We start from the raw sequence: 21,789 nt of genomic DNA on the forward strand, positions 1-21,789 counted from the left end.
CCATAAATCGAGACTTGTATGAATGGCTAAACGAGGTCTTAACTGTCTCTCACAGATAATCAGTGAAATTGATCTCCCCGTGCAAAAGCGGGGATGTGAACATAAGACGAGAAGACCCTGTGGAACTTAAAAATCAACGACCACCGCGAATCCTCAATCAACCCCACTGGGGCCACTACCATCGCAGAGCCTGGTCGATATTTTTCGGTTGGGGCGACCTTGGAGGAGAACAAATCCTCCAAAAACAAGACCATACCTCTTTACCTAGAGCTACCCCTCAAAGTGCTAACAGTGACCAGACCCAATATAATTGATTAATGGACCAAGCTACCCCAGGGATAACAGCGCAATCCCCCTCAAGAGCCCATATCGACAGGGGGGTTTACGACCTCGATGTTGGATCAGGACATCCTAATGGTGCAGCCGCTATTAAGGGTTCGTTTGTTCAACGATTAACAGTCCTACGTGATCTGAGTTCAGACCGGAGCAATCCAGGTCGGTTTCTATCTATGACACACTCTCCCCAGTACGAAAGGACCGGGAAAGTGGGGCCAATACCACAAGCACGCCCCCCCCCTCTAAGCAGTGAAACCAACTAAACCGTGAAGAGGGCCTTCCCCCACCACTTTCAATCCTAGAAAAGGACCAGCTAGAGTGGCAGAGCCCGGCAAGTGCAGAAGGCTTAAGCCCTTTCCCCAGAGGTTCAAATCCTCTCCCTAGCTTCACCCATGATTCAAATAACAACACTAAGCTGCCTCGTTATATCCCTCCTATACATCATCCCAATCCTGATTGCCGTAGCCTTCCTAACCCTAGCAGAACGGAAAATCCTAAGCTACATACAATCCCGCAAAGGCCCTAACGTTGTCGGGCCTTTTGGCCTACTTCAACCATTTGCGGACGGACTGAAACTATTTACCAAAGAGCCCATCCGACCCTCTACCTCTTCCCCACTTCTATTCATTCTGATACCAATACTAGCCCTTGTCCTAGCCCTCACCACTTGAGCACCACTACCACTCCCATTTCCCCTAGCAGATCTAAACCTCGGAGTTCTCTTCCTAATAGCCATGTCAAGCCTAGCCGTCTACTCAGTCCTATGATCAGGCTGAGCCTCGAACTCAAAATACGCACTAATCGGAGCCCTACGGGCAGTAGCACAGACCATTTCATACGAAGTGACACTGGCCATAATCCTGCTATCAATAATCATACTAAGCGGAAGCTACACACTCAGCTCCTTTGCCGTCGCACAGGAGCCTCTATACTTCATTTTCTCCTCATGACCCCTAGCAATAATATGATACGTATCCACCCTAGCAGAGACAAACCGAGCTCCTTTTGACCTCACAGAGGGTGAATCTGAGCTAGTCTCAGGGTTTAACGTTGAATACGCCGCAGGACCCTTCGCCTTATTCTTCCTAGCTGAATATGCGAACATTATGCTAATAAATACACTTACAGCCATCATATTCCTAAACCCAAGCGCCCTAGGGCCACCCACAGAACTATTCCCCGTCATCCTAGCCACAAAAGTCCTCCTACTATCTTCTGGTTTCTTATGGGTCCGAGCTTCATACCCACGATTCCGATATGACCAACTAATGCACCTACTATGAAAAAACTTCCTACCCCTCACACTAGCTCTGTGCCTCTGACACATCAGCATACCTATCTGCTATGCAGGCCTACCTCCTTACATAAGGAAATGTGCCTGAACTACAAAGGGTCACTATGATAAAGTGAACATAGAGGTATAACAGCCCTCTCATTTCCTGTTGACCTTAGAAAAGTAGGAATTGAACCCACACAAGAGAAATCAAAATTCTCCATACTTCCCTTATATTATTTTCTAGTAGAGTCAGCTAATCAAGCTATCGGGCCCATACCCCGAAAATGATGGTTTAACCCCCTCCTCTACTAATGAACCCTTACGCGACCCCAATCATAACCTTCAGCCTCATCTTGGGCACCACAATCACAATTTCCAGCAACCACTGAGTTCTGGCCTGGACAGGACTGGAGATCAACGCACTAGCCATCATTCCCCTAATTGCCAAATCCCACCACCCACGAGCAGTAGAAGCCGCAACGAAATACTTCCTAACCCAAGCAGCTGCTTCCGCCCTGGTCCTATTCTCTAGCATAACCAATGCCTGAGTCACCGGCCAATGAGACATCACACAAATAAACCACCCAACCTCCTGTCTACTACTGACAGCAGCAATCGCTATTAAACTGGGCCTAGTGCCATTTCACTTCTGATTCCCAGAAGTACTACAAGGATCGCCACTAATAACAGCCCTGCTACTCTCGACCCTCATAAAATTCCCCCCACTAACCCTGCTCCTACTAACATCCAAATCCCTCGACCCAGCTCTACTCACCGCCATGGCCCTAGCCTCAACAGCACTAGGAGGCTGAATAGGACTGAACCAAACACAAACACGCAAAATCCTAGCCTTCTCGTCCATCTCCCACTTAGGCTGAATCGCCATCATCCTAGTTTACAGCCCCAAATTGGCCTTACTTACCTTCTACCTATACACAATCATAACATCAGCCGTATTCCTAGCCCTTAACAAAATCAAAGCCCTTAACCTATCCATGATCACAACCTCATGAACAAAAACCCCACTGCTAAACGCCACCCTAATACTAGTACTTTTATCCCTAGCAGGCCTCCCCCCATTAACAGGCTTTATACCAAAGTGACTTATCATCCAAGAACTAACTAAACAGGAAATAACACCAGCAGCCATGGCAATTGCCATGCTATCACTGCTCAGCCTCTTCTTCTACCTACGCCTCGCATACCACTCAACAATTACCCTTCCCCCCAACTCCTCTAACCACATAAAACAATGATACACTAGCAAAGCCCCAAGCACACCTACTGCGGTCCTTGCCTCACTATCAATCCTCTTACTTCCCCTGTCCCCAATAATACATGCCATTGTCTAGAAACTTAGGATAACACCCCAAACCGAAGGCCTTCAAAGCCTTAAATAAGAGTTAAACCCTCTTAGTTTCTGCACATTAAGACTTACAGAATATTAACCTGTATCTTCTGAATGCAAGTCAGACGCTTTAATTAAGCTAAAGCCTCCCTAGACAGATGGGCTTCGATCCCACAAAACTCTAGTTAACAGCTAAATGCCTAAACCAATTGGCTTCTGCCTACAAAGACCCTGACGCACCCTAGTGCGCATCGATGAGCTTGCAACTCAACATGAATTTCACTACAGAGCCGATAAGAAGAGGAATTAAACCTCTGTAAAAAGGACTACAGCCTAACGCTTCAACACTCAGCCATCTTACCCGTCACCTTCATCAACCGATGACTATTTTCCACTAACCATAAGGATATTGGCACCCTGTACCTCATCTTCGGGGCATGAGCAGGAATAGTCGGCACCGCACTCAGCCTATTAATCCGCGCAGAACTAGGACAACCAGGAACTCTCCTAGGCGACGACCAAATTTACAATGTAATCGTTACCGCTCACGCCTTTGTAATAAGCTTCTTTATAGTCATACCCATCATGATCGGAGGATTCGGCAACTGATTAGTCCCCCTCATAATCGGTGCCCCCGACATAGCATTCCCGCGAATAAACAACATAAGCTTTTGACTCTTCCCCCCATCATTCCTCCTCCTACTAGCCTCATCCACTGTAGAAGCTGGCGCCGGCACAGGCTGAACTGTCTACCCTCCCCTAGCAGGTGACCTTGCCCACACCGGAGCTTCAGTAGACCTGGCTATCTTCTCACTCCACTTAGCCGGTATCTCCTCCATCCTTGGGGCCATCAACTTTATCACCACAGCCATCAACATAAAACCCCCCGCACTCTCACAATACCAAACCCCACTATTTGTCTGATCCGTACTAATTACCGCCATCCTACTCCTTCTATCACTCCCCGTACTCGCCGCCGGTATTACAATATTACTAACTGATCGAAACCTAAACACCACATTCTTCGACCCCGCTGGAGGAGGAGACCCAATCCTGTACCAACACCTATTCTGATTCTTCGGACACCCAGAAGTCTATATTCTGATCCTACCGGGGTTCGGAATCATCTCACACGTAGTCACGTACTACTCAGGCAAAAAGGAGCCCTTCGGCTACATGGGAATAGTCTGAGCCATACTATCCATCGGCTTCCTAGGATTCATCGTCTGAGCTCACCACATGTTTACAGTAGGAATAGACGTTGATACCCGAGCCTACTTTACATCAGCCACTATAATCATTGCCATCCCTACCGGAATCAAAGTATTTAGCTGACTAGCCACCCTGCACGGAGGAACAATCAAATGAGACCCCCCCCAATACTATGAGCTCTAGGATTTATCTTCCTATTTACCATCGGAGGATTAACAGGAATCGTTCTTGCAAACTCTTCCCTAGACATCGCCCTGCACGACACGTACTACGTAGTTGCCCACTTCCACTACGTCCTATCCATAGGCGCCGTCTTTGCCATTCTAGCAGGATTTACTCACTGATTCCCACTACTCACTGGGTTTACCCTACACCAAACATGAGCAAAAGCCCACTTCGGGGTAATATTTACAGGAGTAAACCTAACGTTCTTCCCCCAGCACTTCCTAGGCCTAGCAGGAATACCCCGACGATACTCGGACTATTCCGACGCCTACACACTATGAAACACCATTTCCTCCTAGTCCTAGGACTTAGAGAAACTCCAGTACTAAAAATAGTAAACACAAGCAATAATTTCATATACTTCACTCTCACTCACCACTCAACTATCAGCTAACCACACCCCCGTCCACATAGCTTAACACAAAGCATGGCACTGAAGTTGCCAAGATGGCATAAAACATGCCTGCGGACAAAAGACTTAGTCCTAACCTTACGGTTGGTTTTTGCTAAATATATACATGCAAGTATCCGCGCCCCAGTGTAAACGCCCTCGACCACCTACCCCCATACAGGCCTTGAGGAGCGGGTATCAGGCACACCCAAGTAGTAGCCCAAGACGCCTCGCTAAGCCACGCCCCCACGGGTATTCAGCAGTAATTAACATTAAGCAATGAGTGCAAACTTGACTTAGTTATAGCAACAGCCTAACTTCAAGGGTTGGTAAATCTTGTGCCAGCCACCGCGGTCATACAAGAAACCCAAATCAACCGTCCTATTGACACGGCGTAAAGAGTGGTAAAATGCCTATCCTAGCTAACTAAGATCAAAATGCAACTAAGCTGTCATAAGCCCAAGATGCACCTAAACACACCATTAAGATGATCTTAGGAACTAACGACTGATTTAAACCCACGAAAGCCAGGGCCCAAACTGGGATTAGATACCCCACTATGCCTGGCCCTAAATCTTGATACTTACTTTACCGAAGTATCCGCCAGAGAACTACGAGCACAAACGCTTAAAACTCTAAGGACTTGGCGGTGCCCCAAACCCACCTAGAGGAGCCTGTTCTACAATCGATAATCCCCGATTAACCCAACCACCCCTTGCCAACACAGCCTACATACCGCCGTCGCCAGCCCACCTCGAATGAGAGCACAACAGTGGACACAATAGCACCCCGCTAATAAGACAGGTCAAGGTATAGCCTATGGAGTGGAAGAAATGGGCTACATTCCCTATTCATAGGGCACACGGAAAGAAGCGTGAAACCACTTCTGGAAGGCGGATTTAGCAGTAAAGTGGGACAATAGAGCCTACTTTAAGCCGGCCCTGGGGCACGTACATGGTTAAACATGCCTGTTAGTAGTGTGGCGAGCCATAGTGGGAAGGCTAGGGCTATGTTCATAGATAGTTGGGTGGTTGGGGTGAATGTATATGGAAGGAGGCCTAGAAGGTTGATTGTAAGAAGTATGATTATTAGGGATGTAAATATTATGGCTCATTTGTGGCCATTTTTGTTGAGTGGGACTATTAGTTGTTTTGTGATTAGGTGAAGGAGTCATGTTTGGATAGTAGAAAGGCGGTTGTTGATTCATCGGTTGTTTGGGGACGGGAATAGTAGGGCTGGGAAGAGTAGGGATAGTAGGATTAAGGGGATGCCGAATAGATTGGGGCTGGAAAATTGGTCAAAGAAGCTTAGGTTCATGGTCAGGATCATGGTGTGGGTTTGGTAGTGAGGGAGGTCTTATTTGATGGGGGGTTGGTTGTGGTGAAGGCTAGTAGTTTTGGTTGGATGAGGAGTGCTAGGGTTAATCAGGTTATAATTATGATTGAAAATCATGGTGCGGGGTTAAGCTGTGGCATATCATTAAGGAGGGGGAAGTCCCTCTTTGGCTAGCTTAAAAGGCTAGTGCTGTTGCATAGCTTCTTAATGATTAGGATGATGATAGAAGGGACGATCAGGCCTCGAAATGTGGGAGTGGGGTTGATTCTACTACAATGGGTATGTAGCTGTGATTAGCCCCGCAAATTTCTGAGCATTGTCCGTAAAAAATCCCAGGCCGGGTGGTAATGAATGAAGTTTGGTTTAGTCGGCCTGGGATTGCGTCTGTTTTAACTCCGAGCGTTGGGACTGCTCAGGAGTGGAGTACGTCTCCTGCAGTAATGATCACGCGGATGGGGGATTCTATTGGGATAACTACGCGGTGGTCAACTTCTAGCAGTCGGAAGTGGCCGTTGGGTAAGTCTGGGGTGGGCACTATGTAGGAGTCGAATGATAGGTCTTTGAAGTCTGTGTATTCGTAGCTTCAGTATCATTGGTGGCCGATGGCTTTTAGGGTGAGGTCTGGTTCGTCGATTTCGTCCATTATGTAGAGGATTTGTAGGGATGGGAGGGCGAGGAGTACCAGGACGATAGCAGGTAGGATTGTCCAGATCAGCTCTACTTCTTGGGCGTCTACAGCATTGGACGAGAGTTTTTCTGTTAGTATGTGGGCTAAAAGGTAGAGAACTAGGCTGCAGATAGCTAGGGCAACGATTAGGGCGTGGTCGTGGAATTCAACGAGTTCTTCTATGATGGGTGATGAGGCGTCTTGGAATCCTAGTTGGGAGTGGTTGGCCACATGAGATGTACAGGATTTTTACCTGTGATTTAGTCTTGACAAGGCTATGTAATTGGTTTACTAACGTCTCATAAGAAAGAAGCATGAGCGGTTAACCTCCTGGGAGACCCAGAAAACTTCACCCCAGCAAACCCACTAGTAACCCCACCACACATCAAGCCAGAATGATACTTCCTATTCGCCTACGCCATCCTACGTTCAATCCCAAATAAACTAGGAGGCGTATTAGCACTGGCCGCCTCCGTACTGATCCTATTCCTAATCCCATTCCTGCACAAATCAAAACAACGAGCAATAACATTCCGACCACTCTCCCAGCTCCTATTCTGAGTACTAGTCGCCGACCTCCTCGTCCTAACATGAGTAGGAAGCCAACCCGTCGAACACCCATTCATCATCATCGGCCAACTCGCTTCAATCGCCTACTTCACTATCCTCCTATTTCTCCTCCCCGCCGCAAGCGCCCTAGAAAACAAAATACTCAACTGCTAAATACTCTAATAGTTTATAAAAACATTGGTCTTGTAAACCAAAGATTGAAGACTTACCACTTCTTAGAGTACCCCAAACTCAGAAAAAAAGGACTCAAACCTTTATCTCCAGCTCCCAAAGCTGGCATTTTCAATAAACTATTCTCTGACCCTAACCCCTAAACCGCCCGAATAGCACCCCGCGACAACCCCCGCACAAGCTCCAATACAACAAACAAAGTCAACAACAGCCCCCAACCCGCCACTAAAAACATCCCTGCCCCATGTGAATAAAACATGGAAACTCCACTAAAATCCGACCGAACAACAAACACCCCAACATTATTCACAGTAGAAACCCCGAACTTCCAAGCCCCCATAAACCCCCCAAACACCAACCCCCCAAAAACAATTGCCACAAACGCTATTGCACATCCAATCACCCGTCAATCCCCCCAAGCCCCAGGGAAAGGCTCCGCTGCTAAAGCTACTGAATAAACAAACACCACCAGCATACCCCCCAAATACACCATAAACAGCACTAAAGCCACGAACGAAACCCCAAGGCCCAGCAACCACCCGCACCCCGCCACAGACGCTAACACCAAACCAACAACCCCATAATACGGCGAAGGATTCGACGCCACACCCAAAACACCCACCGCAAAGCAAATCCCTAAAAAAAACATAAAATAAGTCATTATTCCTGCCCGGACACTACCCGAGGCCTGCGGCTCGAAAAGCCGCCATTGTTCTCAACTACAGGAACTAACCGCAAGCCCCCAATAATTCTACCCCATCTATGCCATTATGCTTAACCCCCCCCCCCTCCCCCCCCGAGGCGGGGGTATTTGGTTATGCATATTCGTGCATAAATTTATATACCCCATATACATACATACTATAGTACCAGTAATATACATTATATACGGACTATCTTATAAGCAGGTGCTAAACCCATACATGTACACGGCCATTAAACCCTTAAACACACTCCTACCAAACCACCCGGCATGAATGTTCTAGGACCATACCCCACAACACCCAATACAACTCCACTCAAGCGCATAACAAGACCCCATTTTAATGAATGCTCACAGGACATGCTCCAACAACAACTCTCCACCACATATCTCATGCAGTTCGTATCAGACGGATTTATTAATCGTACTCCTCACGTGAAATCAGCAACCCGTTGCACATAATGTCCGGTATGACTAGCTTCAGGCCCATACGTTCCCCCTAAACCCCTCGCCCTCCTCACATTTTTGCGCCTCTGGTTCCTCGGTCAGGGCCATCCATTGGGTTCACTCACCCCTCCTTGCCCTTCAAAGTGGCATCTGTGAGTACTTTCACCTTCTCAATGCGTAATCGTGGCATGTTCCAGCTTTTTGGCGCCTCTGGTTCCTCTTATTTTTTCCGGGGTTACCTCACAGGTGGCTATTCCCAGTGATCTCGGGGGTCCCACAATCTAAGCCTGGACACACCTGCCTCACGGCCTATCCTATATTTCAAGGGTCCCTCGATGAGACGGTTGGCGTATATGGGGAATCATCCTGACACTGATGCACTTTGACCACATTCAGTTAATGTTACCTCCACCCTCCGGGTTAAATGGGGCTATTGGATGAATGCTCGTTGGACATAGCACAAAACAACAAATCATTAAGCGCAACCCCTGCGCTTCACAAACTAAACCAGTAAACTTTCGCTAACCACCATGTAGCATAAACCTTCATCGCCCAATCCCAGCAAACTACCTCTAAAACTCCATTAATCATCCCTTCCATGACATCATCGGAACGATGTACATATACACACAAACACATACAAAATAACTTAAACTTATTAGAGAAACTCCAGTACTAAAAATAGTAAACACAAGCAATAATTTCATATACTTCACTCTCACTCACCACTCAACTATCAGCTAACCACACCCCCGTCCACATAGCTTAACACAAAGCATGGCACTGAAGTTGCCAAGATGGCATAAAACATGCCTGCGGACAAAAGACTTAGTCCTAACCTTACGGTTGGTTTTTGCTAAATATATACATGCAAGTATCCGCGCCCCAGTGTAAACGCCCTCGACCACCTACCCCCATACAGGCCTTGAGGAGCGGGTATCAGGCACACCCAAGTAGTAGCCCAAGACGCCTCGCTAAGCCACGCCCCCACGGGTATTCAGCAGTAATTAACATTAAGCAATGAGTGCAAACTTGACTTAGTTATAGCAACAGCCTAACTTCAAGGGTTGGTAAATCTTGTGCCAGCCACCGCGGTCATACAAGAAACCCAAATCAACCGTCCTATTGACACGGCGTAAAGAGTGGTAAAATGCCTATCCTAGCTAACTAAGATCAAAATGCAACTGAGCTGTCATAAGCCCAAGATGCACCTAAACACACCATTAAGATGATCTTAGGAACTAACGACTGATTTAAACCCACGAAAGCCAGGGCCCAAACTGGGATTAGATACCCCACTATGCCTGGCCCTAAATCTTGATACTTACTTTACCGAAGTATCCGCCAGAGAACTACGAGCACAAACGCTTAAAACTCTAAGGACTTGGCGGTGCCCCAAACCCACCTAGAGGAGCCTATTCTACAATCGATAATCCCCGATTAACCCAACCACCCCTTGCCAACACAGCCTACATACCGCCGTCGCCAGCCCACCTCGAATGAGAGCACAACAGTGGACACAATAGCACCCCGCTAATAAGACAGGTCAAGGTATAGCCTATGGAGTGGAAGAAATGGGCTACATTCCCTATTCATAGGGCACACGGAAAGAAGCGTGAAACCACTTCTGGAAGGCGGATTTAGCAGTAAAGTGGGACAATAGAGCCTACTTTAAGCCGGCCCTGGGGCACGTACATACCGCCCGTCACCCTCCTCAAAAGCCACATCCCACATAACTAATACCATAAATACGCTGAAGATGAGGTAAGTCGTAACAAGGTAAGTGTACCGGAAGGTGTACTTAGAATATCAAGACGTAGCTATAACACCAAAGCACTCAGCTTACACCTGAAAGATATCTACTAGACCGGATCGTCTTGAAGCCCCCCCTCTAGCTCAACCACACAAATAGTACACCAAAACTAAAGAATTTACTAAACTAATTAAACTAAAGCATTTTACAGTCTTAGTATAGGCGATAGAAAAGACACTTAGACGCGATAGAGACCCCAGTACCGTAAGGGAAAGATGAAATAGCAGTGAAACAATCAAAGCGACAGACAGCAAAGATCAACCCTTGTACCTTTTGCATCATGGTTTAGCGAGAACAACCAAGCAAAGTGAACTAAAGTTTGCCCCCCCGAAACCCAAGCGAGCTACTTTCAAGCAGTTAAAGAGAGCGAACCCGTCTCTGTTGCAAAAGAGTGGGATGACTTGTCAGTAGAGGTGAAAAGCCAACCGAGCTGGGTGATAGCTGGTTACCTGTGAAACGAATCTAAGTTCCCCCTTAATCCTCCCTACCGGACATCCTGAACCCTAATGAGATGATTAAGAGCTATTTAATGGAGGGACAGCTCCATTAAAAAAGGACACAACCTCGACTAGCGGATAATTCTTACTACTGATCCTACCGTGGGCCCTAAAGCAGCCATCAAAAAAGAGTGCGTCAAAGCTCCACCACCTAAAAATACCAAAATAAGATGATTCCCTTATCACAAACAGGTCAACCTATGAATATAGGAGAATTAATGCTAAAATAAGTAACTCAGGGCCACACCCCTCTAACGGCGCAAGCTTACATAGAAACATTATTAACAGACCTAGACAGATACAAAAACCCCTACAAGACCACGTATTAACTAACCCTGTTAACCCGACTCAGGAGCGCCTATAAGAGCGATTAAAATCTGTGAAAGGAACTCGGCAAATTAATAAGGCCCGACTGTTTACCAAAAACATAGCCTTCAGCAAATTAAACAAGTATTGAAGGTGATGCCTGCCCGGTGACTTAGGTTTAACGGCCGCGGTATCCTAACCGTGCAAAGGTAGCGCAATCAATTGTCCCATAAATCGAGACTTGTATGAATGGCTAAACGAGGTCTTAACTGTCTCTCACAGATAATCAGTGAAATTGATCTCCCCATGCAAAAGCGGGGATGTGAACATAAGACGAGAAGACCCTGTGGAACTTAAAAATCAACGACCACCGCGAATCCTCAATCAACCCCACTGGGGCCACTACCATCGCAGAGCCTGGTCGATATTTTTCGGTTGGGGCGACCTTGGAGGAGAACAAATCCTCCAAAAACAAGACCATACCTCTTTACCTAGAGCTACCCCTCAAAGTGCTAACAGTGACCAGACCCAATATAATTGATTAATGGACCAAGCTACCCCAGGGATAACAGCGCAATCCCCCTCAAGAGCCCATATCGACAGGGGGGTTTACGACCTCGATGTTGGATCAGGACATCCTAATGGTGCAGCCGCTATTAAGGGTTCGTTTGTTCAACGATTAACAGTCCTACGTGATCTGAGTTCAGACCGGAGCAATCCAGGTCGGTTTCTATCTATGACACACTCTCCCCAGTACGAAAGGACCGGGAAAGTGGGGCCAATACCACAAGCACGCCCCCCCCCCTCTAAGCAGTGAAACCAACTAAACCGTGAAGAGGGCCTTCCCCCACCACTTTCAATCCTAGAAAAGGACCAGCTAGAGTGGCAGAGCCCGGCAAGTGCAGAAGGCTTAAGCCCTTTCCCCAGAGGTTCAAATCCTCTCCCTAGCTTCACCCATGATTCAAATAACAACACTAAGCTGCCTCGTTATATCCCTCCTATACATCATCCCAATCCTGATTGCCGTAGCCTTCCTAACCCTAGTAGAACGGAAAATCCTAAGCTACATACAATCCCGCAAAGGCCCTAACGTTGTCGGGCCTTTTGGCCTACTTCAACCATTTGCGGACGGACTGAAACTATTTACCAAAGAGCCCATCCGACCCTCTACCTCTTCCCCACTTCTATTCATTCTGATACCAATACTAGCCCTTGTCCTAGCCCTCACCACTTGAGCACCACTACCACTCCCATTTCCCCTAGCAGATCTAAACCTCGGAGTTCTCTTCCTAATAGCCATGTCAAGCCTAGCCGTCTACTCAGTCCTATGATCAGGCTGAGCCTCGAACTCAAAATACGCACTAATCGGAGCCCTACGGGCAGTAGCACAGACCATTTCATACGAAGTGACACTGGCCATAATCCTGCTATCAATAATCATACTAAGCGGAAGCTACACACTCAGCTCCTTTGCCGTCGCACAGGAGCCTCTATACTTCATTTTCTCCTCATGACCCCTAGCAATAATATGATACGTATCCACCCTAGCAGAGACAAACCGAGCTCCTTTTGACCTCACAGAGGGTGAATCTGAGCTAGTCTCAGGGTTTAACGTTGAATACGCCGCAGGACCCTTCGCCTTATTCTTCCTAGCTGAATATGCGAACATTATGCTAATAAATACACTTACAGCCATCATATTCCTAAACCCAAGCGCCCTAGGGCCACCCACAGAACTATTCCCCGTCATCCTAGCCACAAAAGTCCTCCTACTATCTTCTGGTTTCTTATGGGTCCGAGCTTCATACCCACGATTCCGATATGACCAACTAATGCACCTACTATGAAAAAACTTCCTACCCCTCACACTAGCTCTGTGCCTCTGACACATCAGCATACCTATCTGCTATGCAGGCCTACCTCCTTACATAAGGAAATGTGCCTGAACTACAAAGGGTCACTATGATAAAGTGAACATAGAGGTATAACAGCCCTCTCATTTCCTGTTGACCTTAGAAAAGTAGGAATTGAACCCACACAAGAGAAATCAAAATTCTCCATACTTCCCTTATATTATTTTCTAGTAGAGTCAGCTAATCAAGCTATCGGGCCCATACCCCGAAAATGATGGTTTAACCCCCTCCTCTACTAATGAACCCTTACGCGACCCCAATCATAACCTTCAGCCTCATCTTGGGCACCACAATCACAATTTCCAGCAACCACTGAGTTCTGGCCTGGACAGGACTGGAGATCAACGCACTAGCCATCATTCCCCTAATTGCCAAATCCCACCACCCACGAGCAGTAGAAGCCGCAACGAAATACTTCCTAACCCAAGCAGCTGCTTCCGCCCTGGTCCTATTCTCTAGCATAACCAATGCCTGAGTCACCGGCCAATGAGACATCACACAAATAAACCACCCAACCTCCTGTCTACTACTGACAGCAGCAATCGCTATTAAACTGGGCCTAGTGCCATTTCACTTCTGATTCCCAGAAGTACTACAAGGATCGCCACTAATAACAGCCCTGCTACTCTCGACCCTCATAAAATTCCCCCCACTAACCCTGCTCCTACTAACATCCAAATCCCTCGACCCAGCTCTACTCACCGCCATGGCCCTAGCCTCAACAGCACTAGGAGGCTGAATAGGACTGAACCAAACACAAACACGCAAAATCCTAGCCTTCTCGTCCATCTCCCACTTAGGCTGAATCGCCATCATCCTAGTTTACAGCCCCAAATTGGCCTTACTTACCTTCTACCTATACACAATCATAACATCAGCCGTATTCCTAGCCCTTAACAAAATCAAAGCCCTTAACCTATCCATGATCACAACCTCATGAACAAAAACCCCACTGCTAAACGCCACCCTAATACTAGTACTTTTATCCCTAGCAGGCCTCCCCCCATTAACAGGCTTTATACCAAAGTGACTTATCATCCAAGAACTAACTAAACAGGAAATAACACCAGCAGCCATGGCAATTGCCATGCTATCACTGCTCAGCCTCTTCTTCTACCTACGCCTCGCATACCACTCAACAATTACCCTTCCCCCCAACTCCTCTAACCACATAAAACAATGATACACTAGCAAAGCCCCAAGCACACCTACTGCGGTCCTTGCCTCACTATCAATCCTCTTACTTCCCCTGTCCCCAATAATACATGCCATTGTCTAGAAACTTAGGATAACACCCCAAACCGAAGGCCTTCAAAGCCTTAAATAAGAGTTAAACCCTCTTAGTTTCTGCACATTAAGACTTACAGAATATTAACCTGTATCTTCTGAATGCAAGTCAGACGCTTTAATTAAGCTAAAGCCTCCCTAGACAGATGGGCTTCGATCCCACAAAACTCTAGTTAACAGCTAAATGCCTAAACCAATTGGCTTCTGCCTACAAAGACCCTGACGCACCCTAGTGCGCATCGATGAGCTTGCAACTCAACATGAATTTCACTACAGAGCCGATAAGAAGAGGAATTAAACCTCTGTAAAAAGGACTACAGCCTAACGCTTCAACACTCAGCCATCTTACCCGTCACCTTCATCAACCGATGACTATTTTCCACTAACCATAAGGATATTGGCACCCTGTACCTCATCTTCGGGGCATGAGCAGGAATAGTCGGCACCGCACTCAGCCTATTAATCCGCGCAGAACTAGGACAACCAGGAACTCTCCTAGGCGACGACCAAATTTACAATGTAATCGTTACCGCTCACGCCTTTGTAATAATCTTCTTTATAGTCATACCCATCATGATCGGAGGATTCGGCAACTGATTAGTCCCCCTCATAATCGGTGCCCCCGACATAGCATTCCCGCGAATAAAACAACATAAGCTTTTGACTCCTCCCCCCATCATTCCTCCTCCTACTAGCCTCATCCACTGTAGAAGCTGGCGCCGGCACAGGCTGAACTGTCTACCCTCCCCTAGCAGGTGACCTTGCCCACGCCGGAGCTTCAGTAGACCTGGCTATCTTCTCACTCCACTTAGCCGGTATCTCCTCCATCCTTGGGGCCATCAACTTTATCACCACAGCCATCAACATAAAACCCCCCGCACTCTCACAATACCAAACCCCACTATTTGTCTGATCCGTACTAATTACCGCCATCCTACTCCTTCTATCACTCCCCGTACTCGCCGCCGGTATTACAATATTACTAACTGATCGAAACCTAAACACCACATTCTTCGACCCCGCTGGAGGAGGAGACCCAATCCTGTACCAACACCTATTCTGATTCTTCGGACACCCAGAAGTCTATATTCTGATCCTACCGGGGTTCGGAATCATCTCACACGTAGTCACGTACTACTCAGGCAAAAAGGAGCCCTTCGGCTACATGGGAATAGTCTGAGCCATACTATCCATCGGCTTCCTAGGATTCATCGTCTGAGCTCACCACATGTTTACAGTAGGAATAGACGTTGATACCCGAGCCTACTTTACATCAGCCACTATAATCATTGCCATCCCTACCGGAATCAAAGTATTTAGCTGACTAGCCACCCTGCACGGAGGAACAATCAAATGAGACCCCCCCAATACTATGAGCTCTAGGATTTATCTTCCTATTTACCATCGGAGGATTAACAGGAATCGTTCTTGCAAACTCTTCCCTAGACATCGCCCTGCACGACACGTACTACGTAGTTGCCCACTTCCACTACGTCCTATCCATAGGCGCCGTCTTTGCCATTCTAGCAGGATTTACTCACTGATTCCCACTACTCACTGGGTTTACCCTACACCAAACATGAGCAAAAGCCCACTTCGGGGTAATATTTACAGGAGTAAACCTAACGTTCTTCCCCCAGCACTTCCTAGGCCTAGCAGGAATACCCCGACGATACTCGGACTATCCCGACGCCTACACACTATGAAACACCATTTCCTCCATCGGCTCCCTAATCTCAATAGTAGCCGTAATCATACTAGTATTCATCATCTGAGAAGCCTTTTCGGCCAAACGAAAAGTCCTATAACCAGAACTAACTACCACAAACGTTGAATGAATCCACGGCTGCCCTCCCCCATACCATACTTTCGAGGAACCGGCCTTCGTCCAGGTACAAGAAAGGAAGGAATCGAACCCTCACATGCTGGTTTCAAGCCAACTGCATTAACCGCTCATGCTTCTTTCTTATGAGACGTTAGTAAACCAATTACATAGCCTTGTCAAGACTAAATCACAGGTAAAAATCCTGTACATCTCATGTGGCCAACCACTCCCAACTAGGATTCCAAGACGCCTCATCACCCATCATAGAAGAACTCGTTGAATTCCACGACCACGCCCTAATCGTTGCCCTAGCTATCTGCAGCCTAGTTCTCTACCTTTTAGCCCACATACTAACAGAAAAACTCTCGTCCAATGCTGTAGACGCCCAAGAAGTAGAGCTGATCTGGACAATCCTACCTGCTATCGTCCTGGTACTCCTCGCCCTCCCATCCCTACAAATCCTCTACATAATGGACAAAATCGATGAACCAGACCTCACCCTAAAAGCCATCGACCACCAATGATACTGAAGCTACGAATACACAGACTTCAAAGACCTATCATTCGACTCCTACATAGTGCCCACCCCAGACTTACCCAACGGCCACTTCCGACTGCTAGAAGTTGACCACCGCGTAGTTATCCCAATAGAATCCCCCATCCGCGTGATCATTACTGCAGGAGACGTACTCCACTCCTGAGCAGTCCCAACGCTCGGAGTTAAAACAGACGCAATCCCAGGCCGACTAAACCAAACTTCATTCATTACCACCCGGCCTGGGATTTTTTACGGACAATGCTCAGAAATTTGCGGGGCTAATCACAGCTACATACCCATTGTAGTAGAATCAACCCCACTCCCACATTTCGAGGCCTGATCGTCCCTTCTATCATCATCCTAATCATTAAGAAGCTATGCAACAGCACTAGCCTTTTAAGCTAGCCAAAGAGGGACTTCCCCCTCCTTAATGATATGCCACAGCTTAACCCCGCACCATGATTTTCAATCATAATTATAACCTGATTAACCCTAGCACTCCTCATCCAACCAAAACTACTAGCCTTCACCACAACCAACCCCCCATCAAATAAGACCTCCCTCACTACCAAACCCACACCATGATCCTGACCATGAACCTAAGCTTCTTTGACCAATTTTCCAGCCCCAATCTATTCGGCATCCCCTTAATCCTACTATCCCTACTCTTCCCAGCCCTACTATTCCTGTCCCCAAACAACCGATGAATCAACAACCGCCTTTCTACTATCCAAACATGACTCCTTCACCTAATCACAAAACAACTAATAGTCCCACTCAACAAAAATGGCCACAAATGAGCCATAATATTTACATCCCTAATAATCATACTTCTTACAATCAACCTTCTAGGCCTCCTTCCATATACATTCACCCCAACCACCCAACTATCTATGAACATAGCCCTAGCCTTCCCACTATGGCTCGCCACACTACTAACAGGCCTACGAAACCAACCATCAGCCTCTTTAGCCCACCTATTACCCGAAGGTACCCCTACACCCCTAATCCCCGCACTAATCCTGATCGAAACAACCAGCCTACTAATCCGCCCCCTAGCCCTCGGAGTCCGCCTTACAGCCAACCTTACAGCAGGACACTTACTCATCCAACTCATCTCTACAGCCTCCATTGCATTAATACCCACCCTTCCTGCAGTATCCATCCTAACAATAATCATCCTACTACTCCTAACCATCCTAGAAGTAGCAGTAGCCATAATCCAGGCCTACGTCTTCGTGCTCCTTCTAAGCCTATACTTACAAGAAAACATCTAATGGCACACCAAGCACACTCATACCACATAGTTGACCCAAGCCCTTGACCAATCTTCGGGGCAGCCGCCGCCCTACTCACAACCTCAGGATTAATCATGTGATTCCACTACAACTCATCCATACTACTAACCCTAGGCCTCATCTCAATACTCCTAGTAATACTCCAATGATGACGAGACATTGTACGAGAAAGCACCTTCCAAGGCCATCACACTCCCACAGTCCAAAAAGGCCTACGATACGGCATAATCCTTTTCATCACATCCGAAGCATTCTTCTTCTTAGGGTTCTTCTGAGCGTTCTTCCACTCGAGCCTGGCCCCAACCCCAGAACTAGGAGGCCAATGACCCCCAACAGGAATTAAACCACTCAACCCGATAGAAGTCCCCCTACTAAACACAGCCATCCTACTAGCCTCAGGCGTTACCGTAACGTGAGCCCATCACAGCATCACAGAAGGAAACCGAAAACATGCCATCCACGCCCTAACCCTAACGATCCTCTTGGGATTCTACTTCACAGCCCTACAAGCAATAGAATACCACGAAGCCCCATTCTCAATCGCTGATAGCGTCTACGGATCTACCTTCTTCGTTGCCACTGGATTCCACGGACTCCACGTAATCATCGGATCCTCCTTCCTGACCGTCTGCCTCTTCCGACTGATCAAGTTCCACTTTACATCAGACCACCACTTCGGATTCGAGGCAGCAGCCTGATACTGACACTTCGTAGACGTCATCTGACTATTCCTCTACATAACCATCTACTGATGAGGATCTTGCTCTTCTAGTATATTAATTACAATTGACTTCCAATCTCTAGAATCTGGTATAAACCCAGAGGAGAGCAATGAACGCACTCATGTTCATATTCGCCCTATCATCAATCCTAAGCGCCGCCCTAACCGCATTAAACTTCTGACTCGCCCAAATAAACCCCGACTCAGAGAAACTCTCACCGTACGAATGTGGATTCGACCCACTTGGATCTGCTCGATTACCATTCTCAGTCCGATTCTTCCTCAGTAGCCATCCTGTTCGTCCTATTCGACCTAGAAATCGCCCTCCTACTCCCCCTGCCATGAGCCGTCCAACTCCAATCCCCCCTAATGACCCTCACCTGAACTGTAGTGATCCTCCTTCTCCTAACACTCGGACTGGCCTACGAGTGAATTCAAGGGGGCCTAGAATGAGCAGAATAACAGAAAGTTAGTCTAACCAAAAAGATAGCTGGTTTCGACCCAGCAGATTACAGCCAACCCTGTAACTTTCTTATGTCGCCCCTACATTTAAGCTTCTACTCAGCCTTCATTTTCAGCGGACTAGGGCTAGCCTTCCACCGAACCCACCTAGTATCCGCCCTACTATGCCTTGAAAGCATAATATTATCGATATTCGTAGGCCTATCAATATGATCCATCGAAAACCAAGTCTCCTCATTCACCATGGTACCAATTCTCATGCTAACCTTCTCAGCGTGTGAGGCGGGCACAGGCCTGGCCATCCTAGTAGCCTCCACCCGCACACATGGCTCTGACCATCTACACAACCTAAACCTCCTGCAATGCTAAAAATCATCCTACCCACAATCATACTTCTTCCAACAGCCCTGCTGTCTCCACCAAAATTTCTATGGACTAACACCACCTTATACAGCCTCCTAATCGCTGCCCTAAGCCTACAGTGATTAATCCCAACCTACTACCCCTACAAATTTTTATCCAACTGAACAGGAATTGACCAAATCTCATCCCCCCTCCTAGTACTATCCTGCTGACTACTCCCACTCATAATCATAGCAAGCCAAAACCACCTGCAACAAGAACCCCTACAACGCAAACGAATCTTTATCTCAACCTTAGTCGCAGTCCAGCCATTCATCCTACTAGCCTTTTCCACCACAGAACTAGCACTATTTTACATCTCATTTGAAGCAACCCTCATTCCCACCCTAATCTTAATCACCCGATGGGGGAACCAACCAGAACGCCTAAGCGCTGGCATCTACCTGCTATTCTACACGCCAGTAAGCTCTCTACCCCTGCTAATCACAATCATACACCTATACGTGAAAATTGGCACCCTGCACCTGCCAACCCTACAACTAACCCACCCAACCCTATCCACCTCATGGACAGGAATACTATCAGGTCTAGCACTGCTCATAGCATTCATAGTAAAAGCCCCACTATACGGCCTACACCTCTGACTGCCAAAAGCCCACGTAGAAGCACCCATCGCAGGCTCAATACTCCTCGCCGCCCTACTACTAAAGCTAGGAGGATACGGAATTATACGAGTCACTCTATTTATGGGCCCACTGTCCAACCTCCTGCACTACCCCTTCCTAACCCTGGCCCTATGAGGCGCCCTAATGACTAGCTCAATCTGCCTACGACAGACAGACCTAAAATCACTAATCGCTTATTCATCCGTTAGCCACATAGGCCTAGTTATCGCCGCAGGAATAATCCAAACCCACTGATCATTCTCAGGGGCAATGATCCTAATAATTTCCCATGGACTAACTTCCTCCATACTATTCTGCCTAGCCAACACAAACTATGAACGTACGCACAGCCGAATTCTACTACTCACACGAGGCCTACAACCTCTCCTACCACTCATAGCTACCTGATGATTGCTGGCCAATCTAACAAACATAGCCTTACCCCCAACAACAAACCTCATAGCAGAGCTAACCATTATAATCACCTTATTCAACTGATCTGCCTTCACGATCATCCTAACAGGAATCGCAACCCTACTAACCGCCTCCTACACCTTATTCATACTACTAATGACCCAACGAGGCTCAATCCCCTCCCACATCACATCTATGCAAAACTCAACCACGCGAGAACACCTGCTCATAACACTCCACATTATCCCAATATTCCTCCTAATCCTCAAACCCGAACTGATCTCCGGAATCCCCTCATGCAAGTATAGTTTAAACCAAACATTAGACTGTGATTCTAAGAATAGAAGTTCAAACCTTCTTACCTGCCGAGGGGAGGGTTTAACCAACAAGAGCTGCTAACTCTTACATCTGAGCCTAAAACCTCAGCCCCCTTACTTTTAAAGGATAACAGCAATCCACTGGTCTTAGGAACCACCCATCTTGGTGCAAATCCAAGTAAAAGTAGTGAACCCCACACTACTAATCAACTCCCTCACACTACTCACGCTGACAATCCTCCTAACCCCAATCATCCTGCCATTTCTATTTAAAAACTTTAAAAACACCCCACAAGCCACCACCCGCGCTGTTAAAACCGCATTCCTAATTAGCCTAGCCCCTACAACCGCATTCATCTACTCGGGAGTAGAATCTGTCACCTGCCACTGGGAGTGAAAATTCATTATAAACTTTAAAATCCCCCTGAGCCTAAAAATAGACCAATACTCAATAACATTTCTTCCAATCGCCCTATTTGTAACATGATCAATCCTACAATTCGCCATATGATACATGGCCTCAGAGCCATACGTAACAAAATTTTTCACCTACCTACTGACATTCCTAGTCGCCATACTCCTCCTAACAACCGCAAACAACATATTCCTCCTATTCGTAGGCTGGGAAGGAGTACGAATCATGTCCTTCCTTCTCATCGGCTGATGACAAGGCCGAGCAGATGCCAACA

General features: G+C 47.1%; 2 long non-coding RNA genes across 2 annotated transcripts in view; one reads left to right on the top strand and one right to left on the bottom strand.

Moving 5' to 3' along the window:
* LOC310897992 overlaps nucleotides 1-21,789 on the bottom strand; it is a 927,268-nt gene that overhangs the window by 16,007 nt on the left and 889,472 nt on the right. The window contains exon 10 of the long non-coding RNA XR_014582875.1: nucleotides 1-20,914. This exon is cut by the window's left edge and continues 16,007 nt beyond it. This is a non-coding gene — a long non-coding RNA (uncharacterized lncRNA). The remainder of the gene's footprint in view (nucleotides 20,915-21,789) is intronic.
* The window catches only part of LOC310897995, a 99,597-nt gene continuing 98,503 nt past the window's right edge, over nucleotides 20,696-21,789 (top strand). The window contains exon 1 of the long non-coding RNA XR_014582878.1: nucleotides 20,696-20,831. This is a non-coding gene — a long non-coding RNA (uncharacterized lncRNA). The remainder of the gene's footprint in view (nucleotides 20,832-21,789) is intronic.

Source organism: Anser anser, assembly GCF_964211835.1.
Source record: "Anser anser genome assembly, chromosome: 3".
NCBI classification, from domain to species: Eukaryota; Metazoa; Chordata; class Aves; order Anseriformes; family Anatidae; genus Anser; species Anser anser.